General features: G+C 37.1%; 1 pseudogene; it reads left to right on the forward strand.

Annotated features, from left to right (window-relative positions):
* Positions 1–6099: 6099 nt before the first annotated feature.
* LOC150053369 (olfactory receptor 51V1-like) lies at positions 6100–12698 on the forward strand (annotated as a pseudogene).
* Positions 12699–22626: the final 9928 nt, after the last annotated feature.

Below are 22626 nucleotides of genomic sequence, written 5' to 3' on the forward strand. Positions count from 1 at the left end.
TAACACATAAATGTGATATTTTCAATGTGCTTGTTTTGGTTTAGTAAAGCCATCCTAGAAATATTGAAAATCAACAAGAAAAATGTGTAATCTTACGTAGAAAACAAAAAAAAGCAAACCACTTATCAGGAAGAATAAGGGAAAACCTTCTATGACACTTTCAGAAAGGTTCTTAATAAAAGTACAAGTGGTACTCATAAGGAGAAGAGTGAAATATCATTTACAACAGAAAAAAGCAATTCAATATGTTAATTTGTGTATCTCTGGGGAGACAATGAACACTTCTACCAAGAGTACAAATGAATCTGTCCATTTATTAATCTAAACAGGAAATGAGCATCAATCCATAGTGTGTATAAGAACATGAATATATTAACAATAACTCACAAAAGGGGATGGATAGGGAAACTTGTGACACTGTAAGATGTTAACAAGGGAGTCAGGATAACAAAACTGAGATCCTGAAATACTCTTAGCACATATATCCCTCACAGATGACCTCGTTATTTTGTGACATGAGTAAAACTCAATAATCATCATTGTGAAATCAGAGCTTGCAATACTTTCTTAATTTTCAGAGAGCTTCCCAACACTAAATGGGTTTACACTTTTTAGTCTCCCTGCAGTTTTCCTAGAAACCTCCATAAGTGATAGATATTTTAGACATCTCACTCCACTGGGGACTTGGGGACAGTCTTTTCAAATGTTAGCCTCTTAGTGAAAACTATAGAAACATAAATACCAACCACACGAAAGCTCATGGGGGGTTAAATAATAACATGGCTTCTGCAAAGGGACATTTTGCTTTGAGATTCATCCTAGTCTCATCTACTTTTACCTTTACTCTTCTCTCTTAGGGGATTCTTCAGCCTTCCAAAACTGAGGGCTCTCCTGAGCATTAGTATAGCCAAGAATAAAACAAACAGAACTGCAGTACGTATCAGAATCTGTTTTATTCTGTGCAAGCTATGTATTATTACCTCTTAGAATATATATATATATATTCAAAATAAAGTAGTCAGTATAAAGCATATACAACTAAATTGTAAAGAAAGTTTCATAAAATTATAAATCACAGTAAATTGTTAAAAGAGACAGAGTTTGCATTTGCATAATTAGATTTAGTCCTAAAAAGGAACCATTTATCTCACCTAATCTATCTATTATAAATCGCTATTTGTGTTTTATTATCTCTTTCAAAAACTATATTGTTCATGGAAGATCATTGCTAATTTTAATTGCAGTATAATTCCTATTTATGTAACTCATGAAGGAATTAATTTGAAAGAAGATACTTCGGCAACAAGGAAAGCAATAGAAGCGAATGAAGGTTGAAGGTTAGCCATGTGTGTGTGGGGGGGTGTTTTATTATGATTCATTTGTATACAATGTGTAGCCTCTTCAGGCAAGTCATCTGCTGTGAAGTCACCTACTCTGAGCTGGCAAATTATAGGCTAGAGATTGAGCTCCCAGAATTAGAAATACAGTCAGGCTGTCAGATGAAATCTTGGATTTATTTCATTTAGGAACAAATGGAATATTAAATAATACCAGAGAATCAGAGGAAAGTACAACCTTGAATTCCCACTCTCTGCTCAAACTTATGTTAATTATTAATTTATAGAAGCCACTGGGTACTTTTATTCCTCTTCAAAGTTAGCATGAGAGTAGAGAAAGAAGATCTTCTATGAAGAATAAAGTTTTTCTTCTAAAGAGAAAGTCATGTAGTGTATCAGGTATTGGTATAGATGAGAAATATTTGCATAAAGTTGATTGGCTACAGGAAAGTCTAAGATAAAAATGTATAGAGATGTATTTGTCAGGAAAAAGCAAGCTTATTTATAATCACTGACAGTGTTTCTAGTTTGGTTAGCTGGCTTCCTATAAGCACACCATTATGCTGACAGTATGTCCTGTTTTTACTAATAGCCTCTGATATGTTAGATTCTCTCAGAAGGAGAAAGAAGCGTGAAACGTGGCACCACAAATCTCGAAACAGGAAACAATCACTAGGGGATTTGAAAAGAGCCAAATCTGTAAGTTTGGGGAAACTTACATAGTTTCTAAGTTCTATATTTATAGATATTGTCTTACATTCCTATGTGTATCAAGGGTTATAGTCTGATACCATATGTTGTAATTACAACTCAAGTTTTTACATTTTTATAAAAGTTTAATTTTTTGAAATTGTTTTGAACAGTGGATCGTTCACTGAAAATTTTCAATTAAAGATTAGAAATATAACAGAATCTCACTAATTATAGGCCATGGTACTATAATTTCAGAACAGAATGCACATAATACCATAATTACAATGAATGGTTTTTCTCATATGATTATTATTTTCATTACAAAAAAGCATTGACAGTTTAAATATTTTTCAGTACTAATTAATCTGTTATATAAATTATGCAGGTTATGCGCAAATCACAGGTAAATTGTTACTAGAATTTGATATGCTAAGAACATTTATTTATTTATTTATTTATATACTTATTTATTTAATGTTTTTTGCTGAGGCTTGAAATCAGGCTGTTTTTCCCCACTTGTTTTTTTCCCCCTCACCTCTGGTATTCTACTGCTTGAGCTCCACCTTCCTCTTCTGGCAGTATGCTGTTTGATTGGAGGTTAGAGTTTCACAGGCTTTTCTCAGACTGACTCTCAAACTGGGATCCTCAGATCTCAGTATCTTGAATAGCAAGGATTGGAGTCATAGGCACCATCACCAGTGCTGGGGAGGGGAGGAGTATTCTAGTGAATGGTGAGTATTCCACAGTGTGCCTCTGGGTAAGAGGGATCTTCTGAAACAATGGGAAAAATGGGACAGCTATAAAAACTGACAAATGTGAACAGGGGAAGAAGAAGAGACCTAAAAAGCTACATGAAGCAAATTGGACCCAAAGAAACTCATGCTAGTTACATGGTTTCCCTTATTTGTCATAATTACTGTATGTCTAGGATACTTCTAGCAGAGGATCACAATAGCTTAATATCAATGTACATATTACCATATACCATGATGCTAATTGAAATGAATTTCAGCATATGGAAACAACTGGTTTTTTTTTCAATGCACTATGTCAAGTTATTCTTTTTTTCTTTCATTTATTTCTCTTGGGTTTATCCTCTTTTGTCACTGTTTTTGATTTTGGCACCCTGTGTTATGTATATATGCTTATCTGATTTGGAGAAGGGAAGAAGAAATACAAAATATTGAGACAAAGGACAAAATGTGAGCCTATACAACAGTGGTACTCACAAGACACTATATTGGTGAACTTTACAACTTGTGCTGTGGGGAGGGGAGATAGGCTAAGTACCTGCCCCTCATCTGGTGGTTTAGAGAACTCTGTCCCACCACAAAGTCAAAGAGCTAATGTTTTTCTTCTTTGACCCCCTGTTAAGTATCTAGTACACAGATTGATCCAGGATAATTGTCTTTGCTGACCTAAAAGATTCACAGGATGCCTTCTAGCTCCCTAATTTTAAGAACTAATATAGTTTAGTTATCAGAGCCATTAATTTATTTAAGCTCTTCTTAAACTCTCTCTGTTTTATATCTGTTCTCAGGGTTATAATTCCATGTTTACCATCTACAAAAAGTACCAAAAACCCATAAGTAAATACGAAGAACACTCATCCAGTAATATATAAATTCTTTTCTAAACCGAGGACAGTTTGAGCTTCATCAGTAGAACTGTTCAGTCTTTGGATAGAGTTAGTTGGTTGGCTGCTCAGTCACTGATTTTTCTTTTTGTCCAAAATGGTTAGACCTTTGTGTGTAGAAGCTGTGTTTTGGTTCTCTCAGAAAGCAAGAATTTGTCTGGTGACTTGAGAAGTGTGATGACCGTTGTGGCCTCTCCACTTGAGATACTTCTCAAACTTAAGTGGACATCAACCAAAAAAATTTGATATGAGAAACTATGGGACACTGACATGAGTTCCATCTCGTCAAAATTTTGAAACTGAATATAAGCTTCATTAAAGGGAATTTTGATGAGACCGAGTGTTTCTCTTTCTTCTTATTTTATGTAAGCCACTGAGAAGAACTCGTTTGTTAATCATTTTCTGTTCTTTCAAATCTGATTCCAACAAAGCTTTATCTAACCACCTATCTACTTCTTTGTCTTTTTGATTCTCCTCTTATATCTACATATATACATTTTCAGTAAGCAGCCTAGTTATTTCCTGGGAAATTTTGTAATGAAATAGATAATTTTTGCCTAAGGTAATACATGAAATTGTGGAAGTCATCAGTCCCAACTTTTCACAAAAGAAGTATTATAAACATTAAAATATGTTCCCCTCAACTATGAAAACTCAGGGTACAAAAAATCAAAGTCAGTGTGATTTTACTTGAAACAAGTAAATCTCCACGCAGTAATCTCCTCCTCTAAATAGATGTTAGATAAATAATTTTGAGACTTTGAAAATACATAGCTCAAAGACTTAATGTCAAAAGGAAGTGATCAGCAGAAAGCCAATAAAGGCATGTATTTGAATTTTACATCACTTATTTAATGCTTAACTCAATATTAAGATTCAAGAAGATAATCAGTTAGTTGGATGAATAGAAGCAGTATTAGAATATTAGATGGAAATTAGGAAAACATCATTACCTGACACCTGTCATACTGCAAATCAGTATTACTTGAAGTTGGGCTTAATTTCACCTTAACTCTCTGTTGAAAACTCTTGAGTACACTGTAAGTAATTTTAGGGAGCGTTGCAATTTCACAATGAGTTTCTCTGAAATTTGACATCCAGAAAATACAAAACAAGGAGGAGAGAATTATAGAGTAAGCTAATGAGTAGACTGTAGCCACAAGCATATAAAATAGGAATTCATCTACCTCAGTAACTTGATAGTAAATTTTATAAATATTTCAGGTAAAAGAAACATTTTTCAATGTATTGAAGTAAGTACACTGATATTTGTTGTGTATGAGAAACCAAGTTTCCTTCTCTCTGACAATTTTTTGTTAAGATTACTGTTAGCAGGCACCCAGTGGCTCAGGCTTGCAATATTAGCTATGGAGGAGGCTGAGATCTGAGGACTGCAGTTGAAAGTCAATGTGGGCAGAAAAGTCTATAAATTGTTACCACCAATTAATCACCACAAAAAGGCAGACACAGAGATATCACTAAAATATTTGAGCACCAGCCCTGAATACAAAAGCTCATGGTCAATTCTTGGTATAATTACCTGGCATTTTGTTTAGGTGCCATCTCTCTGTCAATATCACATTCGTGTTGGTTTCCAGTGTGTAGAACACCTTTGAGAATTTTTTGTAGTGCTTTTTTGGTGGAAACATATTGTTTCAATATTTCCTTGATGTAGAAGTTTTTTGTTTTTTTTCCCTTAGCTATGAATGAGAGCTTATCTGGGTACAGTATTCTTCATTGGTAGTTATTTGTTTTTAGGGCATGACATATATCATTCCAGGCTCTTGTTTGCATGGTCTGTGTTGAGAAATCTGTGGTTATTTTGATTGGTTTTCCTTTATACATGATTGTTCTCTTCTCCCTGATCTTGGTCTCTGTGGATCATGCATGGATTATAATGTGTGGGTGGGATGTCCTGTTCTGGTCAGGTCTGTTTGGGGTTCTATAAACTTCTGCTATCTGGATGGGCCTGTCTTTTGGATATTTGGGACATTCTCTGCAATGATTACATTAAGTAAATTAACCTACTGTGTGAAATTCTCTCTCTCTCTCTCTCTCTCTCTCTCTTTTATATATATATTTGTTTGTTTATTTGAAATAGGGAAAGAAAGAGGAAAATCAAGACGACTGGGAGGAGTTGGGGAGAGGAAAACTGAAGGAAAACATGGGAAGAGGTATCAATATTCAAGAAGTAAAGTACCCACTCCCTGAAGAATGTAACCATAACCTGTCTATTCTTCACCTCAACTAAAAATACAGTTGAAAAAAATGCTCAGGGTCAACACCCAAGTTTTGATTTCAAGCCCTAGGACTGGAACACATACCCAACACACACACACACACACAGACACACACACACACACACATACACACACACACATATTATTGTTAAAAAATAAAAACACAAAGAAACTGTGTATCCTAAAAACAGTTATGGATTTTCTCTACACCATGTAAGTAATGAATGGGTCAAGAAAATGAGATTTATTTATTTGTTAATTTATTTTTTAATGATATTATGCTAAGCTACTAGGAAGAATAAGGTATAATTATTGTATGTTATATATCTATAATTATGTATTATGTATAATATATAAGATAGATTATATAAAAATCATGTTATATATTATAATATATTGAATAGTTATATATTTTATATGTGTTTTATAATTATATAGTGTATATTATAATATATTACATGTTAATATATATGTTTATATAGTATAAAATTGCACATTATACAAAATATTAATGTTGCCTATCATATAATATATTAAATAAATAATAAAAACAGAGTAAATATACAATAAATAATATTATATATTGTAATTAATTGTTAATATATCATGTTACATTATACACATAATACATGGTGTAGTGATACCATTTAATTATATTATATTATTCTATGTGTAGTTGTATATATATATGGCAAAGTTTTCTGTCTCTGTCTCTCTCTAGGTCTTTATGTAGAGAGAGAAAGAGATCTATATAGAGAGATTATCTACACACAAACACACACACACACACATATATATGTATATATATGTATATATATATATATATACACACACACACAGAGATGGGGGGAGGGAGAAAGAGTTGCTATACATCCTATAGTAGAATTACTTGTGAAAACCTGTGATCCATTTTCATTTAGTAATTCTTTGGATTCTATTGGAATCTGAATTCTGTTTGGTCAAAGGAATGTCCATGGCATGCATAACCAAGATTTGTCATCAGTCAGTGCTGAGAAGAGGGAAGAGCACTTATAAGTTTCTTATGTCCTAATCTCTGCTGCTCTCTCTTAAGCTTTGCAGGAAGTGTCTCTTGGCATTTTCCAAGGCTGTACTCATCTACTCTCTAATCATGGCCTCTGTAGGCAGCAGACTTTATCATAGATCATGGACAGTTTGGGACCAATCAGGATGAGCTATGAGTGAGCTCAGCAGAGAGAAACAGAGTTTTTTTTAAGGCAGCTTTGGCTCTCAGCCATAGACAATAGAAGCAACGAGCTCTGCACCAATCCCTGAAGCAGCATGGATACAGGCTGAGACTAGTGCTGTGGCTCCAGGTGGCAAAGGCCTTCTTTCTTCAATACTTTAGAAATAACTAAGATACATTCCCAAATGTATCCAAGAGATTTCAATAGACCTTTTTTCATACTTAAATTAGTAGCAAGATTTTCTACTCTTTGGTAATGGAATAAAATTATTTTTTCATATATTTTTTATTGTAATTAATAGAAGGGTTACATGATATTTGCCAGATAGATGGTGCATTAATTCCCATACATTGATACCCTTTCACATGTCTTGGTCCCCATTTCCCTCCCCCCTACCCCCCCATCTTGTTTTCCCCCCTTCCCTATCCAATTTCAAATAACCAAATACAAATATATCCCATATATCAGGTAACAAAGTGAGATACTGTAACAATATGAGATAACCAAGGGACAGCAAAAGAGATGAGAGATAACATAGTACCTTGGCCGGGAATTTGGCCTAGTGGTTAAAGTGCTTACCTAGCATGCACAAAGATCCGGGTTCGATTCCTTGGTACCACATATATAGAAAAACCCCAAAGTGGTGCTGAGGCTCAGGTGGTAGAGTTCGATCCTTGAGAAAGTCCAAGGGCAGTGCTCAGACCCTGAGCTCAAGCCAAGGACTGGCAAAAAAAAAAACTAAAAATAAGAATAAAATTATTTTTATACCATTATTCCTATATTAGTTTTTAATGACTTATTTTTTCTTTTATTTATTAATATGTGAATGGACACTCATGTTGTTTTTATAGCTTTACTATTGTGAATAATATTAAAATAAAAACATATCTCTTTTTTCTTTTGCCAGTCCTGAGGCTTGAACTCAGGGCCTGGAAACTGTCCTTGGACTTTCTCAAGGGTATGCTCTCCTACTTGAGCCACAATACCACTTCTAGCTTTTTCTGTTTATGTGGTACTGAGGAATTGAACCAAGGTCTTCGTGCATGTTAGTCAAGCATTCTACCATTAAGCCACACTCAAGACCCAGTTTGCATATCTAGATTTGCACTTCTTCTTCTGTTAACTGTAAACCCAGTAATGGTATTACAGGATCAACTATTCTTAATTCTCAATTCTGTGGGGCTCTCTATTTTACTTTAGACTTCCTTGGGGTCAGTTATTTAAAACTAGAATGGATGTGGAAATGTCACTGAAAATGTCACAAAATTTACAACAAGTTTATGTTAACATCAACGGTAAGCATGTACTGATCATCCACGTTTTGGGTGTTATAGTTTAGAAGAGTACACACAGAAAATACATCAAACAAGTTGTTTACAATATAGTGAAAAGATGCATATTGGAAAGTATCTGTAACATATGGAGCCAGCTCTCTTAGGAATATAAGTAAATGAAGAAGGAAACGATTACTTCATCCCTGAAGGCTGGAACAGTTTTGACAAGAAAGGACATTTATTTCCTTCCCTCGCTCCTGAGACAATCTAATCTTTTAGTCGTATTTACCTGTGGTTTTCTCTTAACTATGTTGCAGAAAATTCATTGCATTCATTTCTGATATTTTGACTGAATTCTTTTTTTAAATGCCTTAATCTGTGATACTATAATTCTTTTTCAAAATTATTTTCCACTTTACTTAAATTTATTGACACTCATTACTCAGTCCTGCTATTCTTAAGGGTGATTTCTAAGTGCTCATAAATTTAACAATTTTCTTTATATTTGTAACGAATATGGTCAATCAAGAATTCAAATCAGGGGCTGGGAGTTTGGCCTAGTGGTAGAGTGCTTGTCTAGCATGCACGAAGACCCGGGTTCAATTCCTTGGTACCACATACTTAGAAAAAGCCAGAAGTGCTGCTGAGGCTCAAGTGGTAGAGCTCTAGCCTTGAGAAAAATCCAAGGACAGTGCTCAGGCCCTGAGTTTAAGCCCAGGACTGGCAAAAAAAAAAAAGAATTCAAATCATTTTATCCTAGGGGTTTTTAATTATCCAACTATACAAATCATTTACTAATCCCCTGTGGAGCTCGATTTATAGTTTGAAAACAGAATTTTTCTAACACTTCTAAAAGGCATAGATAAAAGCATATCACAGGATATGAATGCATTCTCTTCTCTTCCTCTGTTCATTTATTGACCTGTCCCCTGGTCTCCTCCCCACAACTCAATGTATCAGCATCTTCTTACTCGTTTTGTTAGACTGTGAGTTTGTTCTATCAAGAAATACCATCACTTGACTTATATATCATGCTTTGATCAAATAACCACTTTCATACTGCTGTGAAATATCAAAAAATTCATAGACAAAATAGTTAATACAAGTTATTTGTATGGAACCCATATGTACGAAGTAATATACGAATTACATAAGAAGGAATGACATTTTTAGTGGGATGGTTGTTACTTTGGAGATTAGTTTTGGAGTGATTCATTTTTTTGAGTTGTTGATATATTTTAGATACGAGGCCTTTGTCCGTCCTATCGTTGGTGAAGATCTTCTCCCACTCTGTAGGCTTCCTAATTAATTTACTAGCTATGTCCTTTGCCATACAGAAGCTCTGCAGTTTAATGCAGTCCCAGTTATCCAGCCTTTCTCTGATTTGTTGTGATTCTTGGTCCTTATTAAGAAAGTTTCAACCTGTGACAAGGAGGCCTAGTATATCTCCTATTCCTTCTTGTAAAGTTTTCAATGTGTCAGCTTTTACCTCCAGATCTTTGATCTATTTGGAGTTAATTCTAGTGCAAGGTGACAAAGAAGGATCCAACTTTAGTTTTCTGGAGGTGCTTAACCAGTTCTGCCAGCACCACTTCTTAAAGAGGCTGTCTTTCTTCCATTCTATTTTTTTGGCTCCCTTGTCAAAGATTAGGTGGCCATAGTTCTGTGGTTTAACATCTGGGTCCTCAGTTCTATTCCATTGGTCTTCAGGTCTGTTCTTGTGCCAGTACCAAGCTGTTTTGATAATTATAGCTCTGTAATAGAGTCTAAAGTTTGGAATTGATTGTTGCCTCATTCCTCTCACTGTTAGCATAGAGGAAGGCAGTTGATTTTTGAGGGTTAATTTTATACCCTGCCACCCTTCCAAAGTTTTGAATCAGTTTAGGGAACTTGAGAGTAGAGTCTATAGGATTCTTTAAATACAGAATCATGTCATCTGCAAAGAGGGATAGTTTTACTTCCTCTAAAGACTTAAGAGAGTCTTCTCTGAAGAAGAAACAAAAATGGCCTGTAGACACATGAAGAAATGCTCAACATCTCTGGTCATAAAAGAAATGCAAATCAAAACAGCGCTAAGATTCCACCTCACTCCATTTAGAATGGCCAGGATCAGGAAAACTAATAACAACAGATGCTGGAGGGGATGTGGCCAGGAGGGATCACTACTACACCATTGGTGGGAGTGCAAACTCATTCAACCACTATGGAAAGCAGTATGGCAGTGCCTCAAAAGACTAAACATAGAGGTCCCCTGTGACCCAGAAATTCCACTACTTGGCATTTACCCAACCATCCAGAATCTAGGGCATACTAAATCCACTAGGACAACAATGTCCACTGCAGCACTATTTACCATAGTAAAGATATGGAACCAACCCAGATGTCCCTCAGGTGATGAGTGGATCAACAAGATGTGGTATTTTTACACAATGGAATTCTATGCTGTTGTCAGATAGAAGGACATCGCCCCATTTGTTAGGAAATGGAAAGACTTAGAAAAAAATCATATGAAGTGAAGTAAGCCAGACTCAAAGGAACATAGGCTTAATGGTTTCCCTCATTTGTCATAATCAGTAGAAACCTTGGGCTCTCCTAGCAGAGATTTGCAATAGAGCAAAACCTTGATACATAAGGCCATATAGTATGATGCTAATTGAAAGGGCCTCTAGGATATAGAAACAAAAGCCATATAATGAATGATTGTTGTGTTTAATGTACTCTGTTATCTCTCATCTCTTTTGATGTCCCTTGGTTATCTCATATTGTTACAGTATCTCACTTTGTTACCTGATATATCGGATATATTTGTATTTGGTTATTTGAAATTGGATAGGGAAGGGGGGAAAACAAGATGGGGGGTGTGGGGGGATGGTAATGGGGACCAAGACATGTGAAAGGCTATCAATGTATGTGAATTAATGCACCATCTCTCTGGCAAATATCATGTCACCCTTTTATTGATTACAATAAAAAATATCAAAAAAGAAGGAATAACATGGTCAAAATTTAGAAAAGAAAAAAATCGTATAAATCGAGAAGTCCATGAAAAGTAGAGGAGAAAAAAATGTAAATGCAAAAAGTTTAGAGTAGAGCTAATGAACGTAGAATTTTTAGCCTATCTGATTTTCAGATTTTTACTTGGATTATTCAGTTTGCCATGGCTAGTGCTTACGTCATGCAAAGCGATGGTCTTCAACCAACACATTTCCTTAAGAATTTGCAATGGGCAAAGTGAAAGGCATAGGTGTGGCCTCCAAAAGAAAAAGAAACCCCGTGTTTCACATTCTTCTAAGAATGCTGCCAGCCATGGCACCAGGGATTACCTGTGCTCATTCATTATCTCCCTGTAGGGTTAAGTAACCCTCTGGCAATCTAAGTCCCCTGTGACTACAGGACTACTGCTTCTGTATACAACTCCTCCTTACTCTTCACCAGTGGCACTACAAGGCTCGTGGTTAGACATGGGTGTCCCAAAGAATCAAGAATCCACCCTTAATCTGCTTGAAGAATTTCTATGATAGATCATGTCTTTTCCAACGTGGATGCACATTCCTAGAAACTAAGGAATCAGAAATCTCTATGTTTTACATGAACTACTTGGACATATTCTAGAACTTTTCCTGAAGGTCTATTTCTTTCTATCTCAGACTCCAGTTTTGGATTTGTTCTCACAGGTTTTCCTGGCCTAGAAGTTGACTACCCCTGGATCTCCACCCCTTTTGTGGTCATCTATGTCCTGGTGTTCTTGGGAAACTGTCAGGTGCTGCACGAGGCCCACTCACAGCCAAGCCTGCACCAGCCCATGTTCTGGCCATGCTGTCAGTCACCGACCTGTGCGTGGGCCTGCCCACACTGCCCACGGTGCTGGGAGTGCTGTGGGGCCGGGTGAAGGAGGCAGGCCTGGATTTCTGCATGCACCAAGACGTTATTTGCATGGCCTGCTCAGACATCCGCTTCAACAGCCTCTGCGGTCTGACTCTGGTCCTCAGCAAGCTGCCTTAGATGCGGTGCTCATCCTGTTGTCCTATACGAAGATGCTGCACACGGCTGGGGCCATTGCTTCTCGGGAGGGGAGGATCAAGTCCTCCCAGACGTGCGTATCTCACATCAGTGCTGTTTCTGTGTTCTACATCCCGATCGTCGGCCTGACGATGGTGCATGGCTTTGGGAAGCACCTCTCTCCACTGGTTCATGTCCTCATGGACAACGTCTCCATTCTCTTCCCACCCTTGATGAAGCCCCTTATTTACAGGATCAAGACCCTGCAGACAAGAGTGCGAATCCAGAGGTTTTTCTATGTAAAAGGAACCTGACCTCTGCTGCACAGATTGAAGGGATTTAAAGGGAAGGAATGGCGTTTAAAAGGGTGACAGGCTGCCAGCAACTACATTTGCTGTTTTAGTTTAGGAACGGTTTTAAAATCGCCTTCCCTCTATCCTCCACAGCAAAGGTGTCAATATTTTACACATTTGGGAGATTGGTGATCAATGCTTATAAATTAGAACATATATTTTATTGAAGTTGCATTCATGTATGAATTTGATTGAATAGTGGAATTCATAGACAGTTTTTTCCTTTATTGAAATGATAATATTTTTTGCTTTTTAAAATTTATTTTGTTTTTGAAATTTAATTTTAATGTCAAGGTGATGTACAGAGGGGTTACAATTACATACATAAGGTAGTGACTACATTTCTTGTCCAACATTTTTAACCGTTCCATTATTTTTCTCCCACCGTCCCTCCTCCCACCCACCCTGTATAATTCATTTCCAACATATTGGCTTGTGAGTATCACTATTGCACTGGTTCATCCTTTGTCCTTTGTCTCACCAGTTTGTATACCCCCCCTTCCCCAAATTAGGGAAAAATATATATAAGACACAGGGTACCAAAATCAAACACAGTGACAACAGGGGATAAACCTTAAGGAAATAAAAATGAAAGAAAACAACTTCACATAGCACATTAAAAACAAACACCAGAAAGAAAGACATCTTTTTTAATAAGTATCTGGAGTTTATTTGACTGAATTAGCTATTGAACCATTGTAAACCTCTACTAGTTCTATTAAGCTTTTGAAAATAAAGGCCATTTCAATGACCATACATAAGGTCATCCATTATTTTTCTTCCTATTTCTTTTTTACTCTAAGTAGCCATTTATCTATGCTCACTAATCCTCATTTCATCCTTGTCCTCGTTGAATAAAGTCAATATCTTAGGTGAACTTCGAAGTTCAATAAAATAACACCAAGAACAACAACAACAAAGAAAGAATCCTGTTGCAAGACGGTGTATTTACTTAATTTCAATTCAATTCTTCCATATGAACAATTATGAAACTTGAAATAAAAGCAACTAGCAGCTCTTAAAGCACAAGCAATTCGATTTCCTCACGGGGTCTTTATTTATCTACTTTTACTGCCACTAAAAGAACATTTAAATCACTCGAAAAATGTTAACTTTGGTAGGAATTTTGTCTAAACTTTGTACACCCTTAGATGCAACTAAAAATAAACTACTTTGATTTACTGTGAATAAAGTATCTAAACTGGATTTCTAATTTAATATCTTTATTAAAATTTTCAGGTAGTATTATTTTCTACTTTATAAAATAATCTGTATAATTCTAACAGCAAAAATCATATGTAAATTATTTAGGAGATAGGTACTATTGGGATTTGGATACATTATTTCTTTCAACTAAATTGAAATCACATAGAACTGTTTTTCTGCTCCCTTTTTGTTTTCCTTTTATAAAGATTCTAAGTAATTAAGGCCTATTAAAGCATTTATATGGTTTGATGGATGCAAATCACCATGCAAGTATAGAAATATCATAATGAACTTCTCCTTTGTTCAACTGATATATGCCAATAAAAATCTTAATAAAAATTAAAAAGCTATTTATAGATGTGAAACAAAAACCACTAATGTAAATATAAAGAATATACCTTTTGATTGTGATTTATGTGTCTAAATGATGCAAAATGTGGTATATAAAATACATGCATAAAATATATCAACATTTTATGATTTATTAGTCTCGATAGCCACTTTTTCCTATTCAATCTGTGTGTATAGTTGTATACATATTTATAAAACTACTGACAGTTGCTGGGTGCTGGTGCCTCCTACCTGTAACTTTAGGAAGATGAGATCTGAGGAATGCTGTTTGAATCTAGCCCAGGTAGGAAACTCTACAAGACTCTTATCACCAATTTTATTACAAGGCAACTGGTAGAGCATTAGCTTTGAAAAAAAAGCCAGCAATCAAACTTAGGGATAATATCCTTACCCTCAGTTCAAGTCCCAAGACTGGCATGCATACAAAAAGTACTGATAGTCGTCATGTACTTACCAACAAAATAAAGCGGAAATATTTCTATCACTCTTATGTCTGTCTTATGTTTATCTCTCCTATCTCAAGACCTTGACCTTTTTCATATAGATTTGTCATTAAGGGAATATAAATAAATAAAAATAAAATAAAGTAAAATTAATAAATGAATAAAATAAAGACATATCAACATTCAAGGGAATTGTTGAAAAGTTACACTAACTCTTGCCATTTTGTTTTTATATCATTGCATATTTCTCCATCCAGTTCCTTATCTACTTTTAGAGGTAAATTTATGTTTGTAGTATGATGCTTATTTTTCAAGTATCTTCTTTGTGCTCACTTGTGTGAAGATAAATTTCTTATTTGCTATTTATCCTGTAACCTCCATTTCTTTTGGTTTTGGTGATGCTGATGTTAGAATTCATGTCCTTGCATTTTCAAGGCAAGCATTTTACCAATTGGACCATACCTCTAAGCCCTTTGCATGAAGTTTTCTAGAAGTGGATAGGTGAAAATCTGTTTCTATTATTCTCTTATTTTCTATCATCTTGTTACTGCAGGCATTGTCATTGCTATTAGCAGTAGTCAGAGTCCGAGGGGTGAAATTGTGCATCCCATAGTGAAATCATAAAGTGTCCAAAGTGTTAATTGTGCCCTCTATAGTTGTTTAAAGAAAAATGTAGAGTTTTTCGTTCCATTTAAATTGTTTTTATTAGCATGTGTGCCAAATTTTTGAAGTCTGTCTAAGTTATTTCTTCCTTTTCTACACTGAAAAATTGGAATGGTTTAATGTGACAGGATTAGGGAAAGTCATTTTACTGTATAATGTCCGATACTTTATGTAAGAAGGAAGAAGTAAAATGAATATTCCTTTTTTCTATATTTCTACATGTGATGAAGAATGATAATCATTTGTTTTTTTTAGAAGGTGCATTAATTCACATATATGGATACTCTTTCACGTGTCTTGGTCCCCATTACCCGCCCCTCCACCCCCCTCCCGTCTTGGTTTTCCCCCCTTCCCAATCCAATTTCAAATAACCAAATACAAAAAAATCCAATATATCAGATAACACAGTGAGATACTGTAACAATATGAGATACCCAAGGGACAGCAAAAGAGATGAGAGATAACACAGTACCTTAAGGACAACAATCACTCATTATATGGCTTTTGTTTCTATATCCTAGAGGTCTTTTCAACTAGCTTCATACTATATGGCCTTTTGTATCAAGGTTTTGCCCTATTGCAGATCTCTGCTAGTAGAGCCCAAGGTTTCCACTGATTATGACAAATGAGGGAAACCATTGAGCCTAAGTTCCTTTGAGTCTGGCTTACTTCACTTAATATGATCTTTTCTAAGTCTTTCCATTTCCTAACAAATGGGGCGATGAGCATTTCTTCATGTGTCTATAGGCAATTTTTGTTTCTTCTTCAGAGAAGACTTTCTTTAAGTCTTTGGCCCATCTTTTAATGGGATGGTTGTTACTTTGGAGATTAGTTTTGGAGTGATTCAATTTTTTGAGTTGTTGATATATTTTAGATATGAGGCCTTTCTCCATTGTATGGTTGGTGAAGATCTTCTCCCACTCTATAGGCTTCCTAATTAGTTTACTAGCTATGTCCTTTGCCATACAAAAGCTCTGCAGTTTAATGCAGTCCCACTTATCCAGCCTTTCTCTGATTTGTTGTGATTCTTGGTCTTATTAAGAAAGTTTCAACCTGTGCCAAGGAGGCCTAGTGTATCTCCTATTCCTTCTTGTAAAGTTTTCAGTGTGTCAGCTTTTACCTCGAGGTCTTTGATCCATTTGGAGTTAATTCTAGTGCAAGGTAACAAAGAAGGATCCAACTTTAGTTTTCCGCAGGTGCTTAATCAGTTCTGTCAGCCCAACTTGTTGAAGAGGCTATCTTTCTTCCATTCTATTTTTTTTGGCTCCCTTGTCAAAGATTAGGTGGCTATAAGTCTGTGGTTTAATATCTGGGTCCTCAGTTCTATTCCATTGGTCTTCAGGTCTGTTCTTGTGCCAGTACCAAGCTATTTTGAGAATTATAGCTCTGTAATAGAGTCTAAAGTTTGGAATTGAAATTCCTCCGGCACTGTTCTTTCTGCTAAAAAATGTTTTTGCTATACTGGGTCTTTTATTATTCCATATGAAATTTTGGATTGCCTCTTCTATTTCTTTAAAGAATGACATTGGGATATTGATGGGTATTGCGTTGGATTTGTAGATTGCCCTTGGCAAGATTGTCATTTTCACAATGTTGATTCTTCCAATCCAGGAGCATGGGAGGTTTTTCCATTTCCTCAGTTCTGCTTTAATTTCCTTTTTTAGGGTTTTAAAGTTTTCATCAAAAAGGTCCTTTACATTCTTAGTGAAGGTAATTCCTAGGTACTTTATTTTCTTTAAGGCTATTGAGAAAGGAGTTGCTTTCCTAATTATTGCCTCATTCCTCTCACTCTTGGTGTAGAGGAAGGCAGTTGATTTTTGAGAGTTAATTTTATAGTCTGCTACCCTTCCAAAGTTTTGAATCAGCTCAAGGAGCTTGGGAGTAGAGTCTATAGGATTCTTTAAATACAGAATCATGTCATCTGCAAAGAGGGATAGTTTTACTTTCTCTTTCCCTATTTGGATCCCCTTTATGCTTGCTTCTTGCCTTATTGCACTGGCTAGGAATTCTAATACTATGTTAAAGAGGAGTGGAGAGAGTGGGCATCCTTGTCTCGTTCCTGATTTTAGAGGGAATCGCTTTAGCTTTTCACCGTTAAGTGTAATACAAGCAGTGCGTTTGTCATACACAGCCTTTATTATATTGAGGAATGTTCCATGGATTCCTAGTTCCTCCAGAGCTTTTAACATAAAGGGGTGTTGGATCTTGTCAAATGCCTTTTGCGCAACTATTGAGACAATCATGTGATTTTTGTCCTTGCTCCTGTTGATGTGCTGAATTATGTTATTTGATTTGCATATGTTGAACCAGATTTGCCTCCCTGTGATGAATCCTGTTTGATCATAGTGTATAATTTTTTGATAAGTTGTTGTAGACGGTTGGCCAGTACTTTATTGAGAAGTTTTGCATCGATGTTCATCAAAGAAATAGGTCTATAGTTCTCTTGCTTTGATGAATCTCTGTCTGGTTTGAGAATGAGGGTTATACTGGCTTCATAGAATGAGTTTGATAAAGAACCTACATTTTCAATTTCGTTGAAGAGCTTGAGGAGTATTGATGTGAGGTCTGCTTTGAAGCCCTTATAGAATTCAGCTGTGAATCCAACTGGCCCTGGGCTTTTCTTAGGTGGAAGTTCTGTAATAGCCATTTCTATTTCAGAGCTTGAAATAGGCCTGTTTAGTTGGGTTAGTTTTTCTTGGTTCAGTGTGGGTATGTTAATATTGGCTAGGAATTCATGCATTTCTTCTAGATTCTCAAATTTGTTGGCATAAAGGTTTGAGAAGTATTCCCTCATGATATTCTGGATCTTGGTAATTTCTGTCGTGATATTACCATTTTCATCTGTGATTTTGTTTATTTCGATATGTTCTCTTTTTTTTGGTAAGATTTGCTAAAAGTCTGTCAATTTTGTAAATTCTTTCAAAGAACCAACTCCTTGTTTTGTTGATTCTTTCTATAGTTTTTTTGGATTCCAAATCATTTAATTCTGCTTTGATTTTAATATTTTGCTTCCTTCTACTGGGATTAGGGTTGGTTCGTTGCTCTTTTTCCAGGAGCTTAAGGTGAGACATTAACTTGTTGGTTTGCAATTTTTCCAACTTGGTGTTGTAGGCACTCAGAGCTATAAATTTTCCTCTGAGTACTGCCTTTGCCCTGTCCCAAAGGAGCTGGTATTTTGTGTTCTCCTTTTTGTTAAATTTCATAAACTGTTGGATTTCTGTTCTGATCTCTTCGATGACCCATTGGTGATTCAACAATGTGTTGTTCAGTCTCCATGAGTTACAGGATTTTCGTTGGTGGAGATGTGTGTTCAGTTCCAATTTGATGCCTTTGTGGTCTGAGAGCATGCCCGGAATAATTTCAGTGTTTCTGAATCTGTCCAGGTTTGATGGCCTAAAAGGTGGTCTATTTTGGAAAATGTTCCATGTGCTGCTGAGAAAAACGTATATTGTGTTGTTGCTGGGTGGAATATTCTACAGATGTCTGTTAGATCTAGTTGATCTATATAGTTGTTCAATTCTAAGTTTTCTCTGTTGAGTTTATGCCTTGTTGATCTCTCCATAGGTGAGAGTGGTTTGTTGAAGTCACCAACAATCACTGTGTTTCAATCTATGTATAGTTTCAGTGAAAGTAAAGTTTGCTTGATGAAGTTCGGAGCTCCGGGATTGGGTATGTAGATATTTAGGATCGTTATGTCTTCCTGGAGGAAAGTAGTATGTAGTATGTAGTATGTAGTAACCTTCTTTGTCTTTTCTTACTAATTTTAGTTTGAAGTCTATTTTATCTGATATGAGGATGGCAACTCCAGCCTGTTTATGGGGGCCATTAGCTTGATAGAGTTTATTCCAGCCTCTCACTTTCACGAGATGTTTGTTTTTTTGGGTAAGATGTGTCTCTTGAAGATAGCAGAATGATGGATCTTGTTTTTTGATCCAGCTAGACAGACTATGCCATTTAATTGGAGAGTTAAGTCCATTGATATTGAGAGTTAGGATTGAGAGATATTTATTAGTCCCTACCATTTTTAAAAGCTTTTATTTGGGCCTGTGTCTTGACAGTTCTTGTGGTCCTTAGATTGTATGATGTATAAGTGCCATTTCTTTCCCTATATTGCATTTATTTTGGTTATCTATGTGTAGAACATCTTTGAGAATTTTCTGTAGTGTTGGTTTTGTTGCTACATATTGTTGCAGCTTTTCCCTGGAATGGAATGTTTTTATTGTTCCCTCAGTTATGAATGAGAGCTTAGCTGGGTACAGTATTCTTGGTTGGTAGTTATTTGACTTAAGGGCATGACATATATGCTTCCAGTCACTTCTTGCTTGCAAGGTCTCTGCTGAGAAATCTGGGGTTATTCTGATTGGTTTGCCTTTATAGGTTATTGATCCCTTTACCTTGGCTGCCTTTAGGATCCTTTCTTTGGTCTCTATTGATCCAGTTTGGATTACAATGTGGCGGTGGGATAATGTTTTCTGGTCAGGTGTGTTTGGGGTTCTAATAGCTTCTTGTATGTGGATGGGCCTGCCCTTCTGGGTATTTGGGAAATTCTCTGAGATGATTCCCTGAAGTATATTTCCAATACCATTGACCTCTTTCTCCAGACACTCCTCAATGCCAATTAGCCTTAAATTAGGCTTCCTAATTGTATCTTGGACCTCCTGAAGCACTTTCTCATATTTCCTAGATTTGGATTGACTCATTTTCTGTTCTTTCTCTATAACAACTAAATTATCTTCAGCCCCGGAAATTCTCTCTTCTGCATTGTCTAACCTACTATCAAAGCTATCTACTTTATTTTTCATCTCCCTTGCTTCTAATTGCTCATTTTTGATGCCTTGCATCTCTTCTTTTAGATCATGTATGGATTTCTTTAGCTCCTTGATTTCCATTTGAGTGGTTAGCTCAGTAGCTTTATTTTCTTTGGACATTTGCTGGAGTTCAGTCACCTTTTAATTTGTGGATTCTATGAATTCATCCATTTTTCGTTGAAAAACCTTTATTATGGCCTCCTTTATGGCTTCTTCTTTTTCACTTATCACCTTGTTTATGGTTTCCTCTTGTTTAACTATTGCTTCCTCCCTTATCTCTTTCTTTATATTTTCATATTTTTCATTAATGATGTTTATCAATTGCATTTGTGTAGCACTTGGAAGACTCTCCTCTAGGTTTGCCAGTGACTGTTCCATTGTCTGTTTATATTGGGTGGGGGATGTTATTCCTTGATTTGACATTTTTCTTGAGTTTCTTGTTCTGCCCATTTGAAAATGGGAGCAAGATTAATACTAAACACGATTATAGTTTTTCAGATAAAACCAACCTACACCTCTGTAGCTGGAAGACACTAGATGTTCATAATTTTTGATTGGTGTTATCACTGTTTCTTTTTGTACACTTACAGACCAGTCTAATACAACCATTGCTAAGTGTTTTATGACCAAAACAATAAGCCTCTCAATCCAATCTCTATTGTATTTAAGTCCCTCTGAACCTAGAGTATAATTGAACACCTAGATATACAGTATTGCTCAACAGCCATCAAGTGTAGATCTGTGCATTATAATGGTTGAAAGACGAACAGAGGACCAGAGATAGAAAAAACAGAATGAGAGAGATCAGGGGAGGTATAAGAGGATTAACATAGGAGTGTAAGATTATTATAGTAATGAAGAAAAGGTATAGCGTAAGGATAACTGACCTAAGTTGGTAAGTAGGTAGCTCATTTGAGTACAAAGTTTGGAAAGTATTAGATAAAACTTATGTGTTGCTGCATGACTAGCTCTCAGCCCAACCAGTGGCCTCACAGTGGGCCGTGGGATGGATCTGCGAGCTTCAGTCTGAGCGTGCTGGGCAGACATTTTCCTGTGCTGCTTCCAGGGGCGGCCCCAAGCCAAGGGTCTGGGGTTTGAGAGTTTCCAGGGGCTCTCAGCTGGACCAGCAGGAAACTGCTCTGTTCCCAGGGAGGGGGCCCAGCTGAGGATGTGGGCTCCAAGGGCGGAGCCGCGCCTTTCTGATTCTCAGAAGGCGAGCTTGGCTGCTGGTAGGCCCTTCAGATCCCTGCTGTGTTTCCACTTCTTTGTCAGAGAGTCTGTGACTGTGGGGGGCCCCTCAGTGCTGTCTTACTCACAGGATTCCCAGCTGGAGGATGCCCCGCTCAAGATTTGAGGGGGACAGATGCTGGCTCCTATTTTCCTGCACCCCTACCCGCTGCTATAAGGCAGGGACTCAGCGCCCTCCACTCTCCAGATCCAGTGGCCTGGGAGAAGAACCTGTTGGGTGGGTGGGAGCTGGGATAGCTCTGCCTCCCCTGGTGGGGTGCTGAGTCTTAGTGTAGCCCGCCTGTCAGTCTCCAGTCAGTGGGCTGGGAGTTGAGCCAGTTGGGCGGGTGGGAGTTGGGACAGCTCCACCTCCCTTGGTGGGGTGCTGTGTCTTAGGATAGCCCACCTGTCAGTGTCCAGTCAATGGCCTGAGGGAGGGGGCTGTTGAGGGAAGGGACAGGATTCTAAATTCTTTGCCCCCCTGCTCCTGCCAGTCTTTCTCAGGCTGGGTGGAGGGGTCTGAGTTAAGTTCTATTGCTTGGCACCAGCTCTGCTTTCCCGATCGATTTGGGGACCCGCTGTGTTACTCATGCCTCTGCATTCCATCTGTGGGTGTTCCACAGTGGTGGGGAGTCTTTCACTCCCCTCGGGTCCCCTCCACCACCTGTGTTCCGGGTCTGGGGTACGCTGCTTGCTGTTCTGGTTCCGTGTCTGGGTTCCGCTGCTTCTGCGGCTCGCTGGCCCGGTCCTGTGTTGGTTTCTGCAGCGGTCCAGGCTGCCGGGCCCGCGCCCTCCGCCGCCACTTTTTGCGGCTCAGAGCCAGCTGGGAGGGGTGGAGGAGGGGTCCTTGCATTCCGAATTCTTTGAGATAGTTGGATGTGAGCTTTATCTGGATTTCTTTTCCGGTTTGAGTCCTTCTCCGGTGCTTTTTGAGTTTGTTGTTGTGGATTTCTTAAGGTAGTTGGCTCATGGGACTCTCTGGTTCTCTCTTTTTGTGAGAGAGAGCTAGGCAGCATCCCTATTGTCTCGGTGCCATCTTCCATCCTCCAATAATCATTTGTTAATAACAAAAAATAGAGAAGATGCTTAAATTTTATTTAATGACAGATACTACATTAAGTACCATATTCTTATTTTTATTTTTTCAGTCAATCATATTTAATTGGCTTAAAGTTATATACATACATATAA

The sequence above is a fragment of the Megascapheus bottae genome, chromosome 16 (assembly GCF_031878675.1).
Source record: "Megascapheus bottae isolate mThoBot1 chromosome 16, mThoBot2.hap1, whole genome shotgun sequence".
Classification (NCBI taxonomy): Eukaryota; Metazoa; Chordata; class Mammalia; order Rodentia; family Geomyidae; genus Megascapheus; species Megascapheus bottae.